The sequence below is a fragment of the Sprattus sprattus genome (genome assembly GCF_963457725.1).
Source record: "Sprattus sprattus genome assembly, chromosome: 5".
NCBI classification, from domain to species: Eukaryota; Metazoa; Chordata; class Actinopteri; order Clupeiformes; family Clupeidae; genus Sprattus; species Sprattus sprattus.
Genome location: NC_137924.1, coordinates 33,275,111 through 33,281,110, shown reverse-complemented (window position 1 = coordinate 33,281,110; position 6,000 = coordinate 33,275,111).

Here is a 6,000-nt window from a genome sequence, read left to right as displayed (position 1 = left end):
GAGGGGTGATGACATGGAGAAGAGGGGTGATGACATGGAGAAGAGGGGTGATGAGAAGAGGGGTGATGACCTGGAGAAGAGGGGTGATGACATGGAGAAGAGGGGTGATGACATGGAGAAGAGGGGTGATGACATGGAGAAGATGGGTGTGATGTCATGGAGAAGAGGGGTGATGACATGGAGAAGAGGGGTGATGACATGGAGAAGAGGGGTGATGACATGGAGAAGAGGGGTGATGACATGGAGAAGAGGGGTGATGAGAAGAGGGGTGATGACATGGAGAAGAGGGGTGATGAGAAGAGGGGTGATGACATGGAGAAGAGGGGTGATGACCTTGAGAAGAGGGGTGATGAGAAGAGGGGTGATGACATGGAGAAGAGGGGTGATGAGAAGAGGGGTGATGACATGGAGAAGAGGGGTGATGAGAAGAGGGGTGATGACATGGAGAAGAGGGGTGATGAGAAGAGGGGTGATGAGAAGAGGGGTGATGACATGGAGAAGAGGGGTGATGAGAAGAGGGGTGATGACATGGAGAAGAGGGGTGATGACCTTGAGAAGAGGGGTGATGACATGGAGAAGAGGGGTGATGACCTGGAGAAGAGGGGTGATGACATGGAGAAGAGGGGTGATGACATGGAGAAGAGGGGTGATGACATGGAGAAGAGGGGTGTGATGTCATGGAGAAGAGGGGTGATGACATGGAGAAGAGGGGTGATGACATGGAGAAGAGGGGTGATGACATGGAGAAGAGGGGTGATGACATGGAGAAGAGGGGTGATGACATGGAGAAGAGGGGTGATGAGAAGAGGGGTGATGACATGGAGAAGAGGGGTGATGACATGGAGAAGAGGGGTGATGACATGGAGAAGAGGGGTGTGATGTCATGGAGAAGAGGGGTGATGACATGGAGAAGAGGGGTGATGACATGGAGAAGAGGGGTGATGACATGGAGAAGAGGGGTGATGACATGGAGAAGAGGGGTGATGAGAATGATGAGAAGAGGGGTGATGACATGGAGAAGAGGGGTGATGACCTTGAGAAGAGGGGTGATGAGAAGAGGGGTGATGACATGGAGAAGAGGGGTGATGAGAAGAGGGGTGATGACATGGAGAAGAGGGGTGATGACCTTGAGAAGAGGGGTGATGAGAAGAGGGGTGATGACATGGAGAAGAGGGGTGATGAGAAGAGGGGTGATGACATGGAGAAGAGGGGTGATGAGAAGAGGGGTGATGACATGGAGAAGAGGGGTGATGACCTTGAGAAGAGGGGTGATGACATGGAGAAGAGGGGTGATGAGAAGAGGGGTGATGACATGGAGAAGAGGGGTGATGAGAAGAGGGGTGATGACATGGAGAAGAGGGGTGATGACCTTGAGAAGAGGGGTGATGAGAAGAGGGGTGATGACATGGAGAAGAGGGGTGATGACATGGAGAAGAGGGGTGATGAGAAGAGGGGTGATGACATGGAGAAGAGGGTGATGACATGGCGAAGAGGGGTGTGATGTCATGGAGAAGAGGGGTGTGATGTCATGGAGAAGAGGGGTGATGACATGGAGAAGAGGGGTGATGAGAAGAGGGGTGATGACATGGAGAAGAGGGGTGATGACATGGAGAAGAGGGGTGATGACATGGAGAAGAGGGGTGATGAGAAGAGGGGTGTGATGTCATGGAGAAGAGGGGTGTGATGTCATGGAGAAGAGGGGTGTGATGTCATGGAGAAGAGGGGTGATGACATGGAGAAGAGGGGTGATGAGAAGAGGGGTGATGACATGGAGAAGAGGGGTGTGATGTCATGGAGAAGAGGGGTGTGATGTCATGGAGAAGAGGGGTGATGACATGGAGAAGAGGGGTGATGAGAAGAGGGGTGATGACATGGAGAAGAGGGGTGATGACATGGAGAAGAGGGGTGTGATGTCATGGAGAAGAGGGGTGATGACATGGAGAAGAGGGGTGATGAGAAGAGGGGTGATGACATGGAGAAGAGGGGTGATGACATGGAGAAGAGGGGTGATGACATGGAGAAGAGGGGTGATGAGAAGAGGGGTGTGATGTCATGGAGAAGAGGGGTGTGATGTCATGGAGAAGAGGGGTGATGAGAAGAGGGGTGTGATGTCATGGAGAAGAGGGGTGTGATGTCATGGAGAAGAGGGGTGATGACATGGAGAAGAGGGGTGATGAGAAGAGGGGTGATGAGAAGAGGGGTGATGACATGGAGAAGAGGGGTGATGAGAAGAGGGGTGTGATGTCATGGAGAAGAGGGGTGTGATGTCATGGAGAAGAGGGGTGTGATGTCATGGAGAAGAGGGGTGATGAGAAGAGGGGTGTGATGTCATGGAGAAGAGGGGTGTGATGTCATGGAGAAGAGGGGTGATGACATGGAGAAGAGGGGTGATGAGAAGAGGGGTGTGATGTCATGGAGAAGAGGGGTGTGATGTCATGGAGAAGAGGGGTGTGATGTCATGGAGCTCTTCTCCATGACATCACACCCCTCTTCTCCATGACATCACACCCCTCTTCTCCATGACATCACACCCCTCTTCTCATCACCCCTCTTCTCCATGTCATCACCCCTCTTCTCCATGACATCACACCCCTCTTCTCCATGACATCACACCCCTCTTCTCATCACCCCTCTTCTCCATGACATCACACCCCTCTTCTCCATGACATCACACCCCTCTTCTCCATGACATGGACATGGAGAAGAGGGGTGATGACATGGAGAAGAGGGGTGATGAGAAGAGGGGTGATGACATGGAGAAGAGGGGTGATGACATGGAGAAGAGGGGTGATGACATGGAGAAGAGGGGTGATGACATGGAGAAGAGGGGTGATGACATGGAGAAGAGGGGTGATGAGAAGAGGGGTGATGACATGGAGAAGAGGGGTGATGACATGGAGAAGAGGGGTGATGACATGGAGAAGAGGGGTGATGAGAAGAGGGGTGTGATGTCATGGAGAAGAGGGGTGTGATGTCATGGAGAAGAGGGGTGTGATGTCATGGAGAAGAGGGGTGATGAGAAGAGGGGTGTGATGTCATGGAGAAGAGGGGTGTGATGTCATGGAGAAGAGGGGTGATGACGATGAGAAGAGGGGTGATGAGAAGAGGGGTGATGACATGGAGAAGAGGGGTGATGAGAAGAGGGGTGTGATGTCATGGAGAAGAGGGGTGTGATGTCATGGAGAAGAGGGGTGTGATGTCATGGAGAAGAGGGGTGATGACATGGAGAAGAGGGGTGATGAGAAGAGGGGTGATGACATGGAGAAGAGGGGTGATGACATGGAGAAGAGGGGTGATGAGAAGAGGGGTGATGAGAAGAGGGGTGATGAGAAGAGGGGTGATGAGAAGAGGGGTGATGACATGGAGAAGAGGGGTGATGAGAAGAGGGGTGTGATGTCATGGAGAAGAGGGGTGTGATGTCATGGAGAAGAGGGGTGTGATGTCATGGAGAAGAGGGGTGATGACATGGAGAAGAGGGGTGTGATGTCATGGAGAAGAGGGGTGTGATGTCATGGAGAAGAGGGGTGTGATGTCATGGAGAAGAGGGGTGATGACGATGAGAAGAGGGGTGATGAGAAGAGGGGTGATGACATGGAGAAGAGGGGTGATGACATGGAGAAGAGGGGTGATGAGAAGAGGGGTGATGAGAAGAGGGGTGATGACATGGAGAAGATGGGTGTGATGTCATGGAGAAGAGGGGTGATGACCTTGAGAAGAAGAGTGTGATGACATGGAGAAGAGGGGTGATGACATGGAGAAGAGGGGTGTGATGTCATGGAGAAGAGGGGTGATGACATGGAGAAGAAGAGTGTGATGACATGGAGAAGAGGGGTGATGACATGGAGAAGAGGGGTGATGAGAAGAGGGGTGATAACCTGGAGAAGAGGGGTGATGAGATGGAGAAGAGGGGTACAGGTAACCTCACCTAAACGTGGCAAGGGAACACAGCTGCACACATCATCATCATCATCATCTATTTAATGTCCGTTTCATTCATTGATTAAATAATTGGTACTTCAGTTCTCCGAATTCTTATGGTTCTTATTTTATTTAGTGCTGTTGCATGCCTTAAAAGGCCACACAATTGTTGTGTGATGGAGGGCTGTAGCCTTTCGCTTTTAAAGGATGAGGCACAAAGTGTTACAGATCAGTGAGGGGAAGCCTTTTGTTTCGATTCCAGCATTTTACCAACAGGAGGCATCTGTGTACACTTTAACTGGTAGGACTTTAATCCTGAGTTCGAGACAACTAGGAACCGTTGTTTCCTAGTTCCCACTCGGAGAAGCGCACCGGAACGCGTAGGCTACGGGAGTCGACTGGAGGTTTGTAGCCTACTTTTTAGTGTTACCATTTTTCTATATTGACCAACGGATTATTCATGATATCTTATAATGCTGTTAATGAGTCATCAGAATTGGGGGATTTTAAGTAGAAAAAAAAATGAACTCAGAGTTGAATGCGGCATAAGACTGCGTTGAAATCGAAAGTAAGAAGGAAATCTCTAACTGCGTCGCCATTTCGACACTTGAGATAAGAATCCTACAATTGGTCTTTAAAAAGAGAGTTTTGCGGTGTACATTTACATTAGGTTAGTTAAATGAAATGTTACTGTGTCACAACAGGATGACTACCCCAAATAGGCGAATTGACCTGCCTTGATATGCTTTTAAAATCTGCAGACTTCTACCTGTATGATTAACCTTTATTTCAGAGAACACCAGGCCTTCTCGCAAACATTACCTGGGCCTCAACAAACACGCATTTTCTGTCGCAGTCTTGTCGGGTAATCGAATCTGGACTAAATAAATGTTTTATGGAGTAAAAAAAAATCTCTTTTTAGTGACACTGGACACTTGACGTTAGACTGGGCTGTTACTTGGCCGTTCTGGCGACCATATTGGCAGTGCGAGAGAGAGCAGTATATAAATGGTAGCACAAAAAACCTGCGGGCCGAATGCGGTTCGATTACGGGCGCCTGACTCGGCCGAACTCTGGTGTTGAATCTAGGTCCAGGTCCGGACTGAGTGTGTTGTGCTGCATAGGGCCTCATTTATAAAACGTTGCTTAGAAACCATCCTACATTTTGTCTAAGACATTTCCTGAAATGAGCGTAAGTGAGATCCACAGTTAACAGACGTACACACAAAAAACAGTACGCCAATCCTTCGGTTATAAATCACAAATGGTCGTGAAATTGTGCGCAACTGAATCTCCGCCCTCAAAACGCCCCTATTTAATCTAATCAGCATATTATCAATGCACAAACAGAGCGCATCCTCAATGCACAAACTCTCTGTGACAGTGGCAAGCAAGAAAGAAACATGTAAACAGAAGAATTAAAGTGAGGCTGACATCGACGTTCTGCTGATGGAACAGCAGATGCGGGCCAAAACATTGTTAGAAAGCCTGTCTGGTGGCGTAATGGCAAAAGCAAAGTATTTGACATGTAGTAGACACGTCTCCGAAGCACCACCAACACCACCAGCACCTGCGGCACGAGCAGCACCAGAAGCCGCATCTGCGGCAGCAGCTTCAAGGCTTTGGTGCGCTCCACTACCGACCTGTGCTGTATTGAAGTGGGCTTCCTAGGCTTTCTGAGTGTGCGAAATCTGGATGAGAATACATTGGGAACACTGTTTTACGCAGGAAATCCTCTTTCACATTTTGCTGGGCACTGTATGGAAATCTAATAAATTGCGGGCATATGGGATAGTGACTGGTCTCATCGGAACGTTACTGTAGCCAGGAATCCAAGAACGGACAATACCTGAACGTGTATGGCCTGGTTGCCTCTGGTGCGCCTCTCTACTAGACGAGAGGCCATTTGGGCACAATCAGTGGTATAGTGGTCCCTGGAGAAGTGGGTATACTCTTTATTGTTTTTTAAGCAGCCCATACAGCACATGATAAACGCCCTGTTTTGAGAAGTGATTAATCCAATGCTGACTGAAAAATAATTGGGTATACCTGGACTACACCACTGTGCACAAAGCTCTCGGC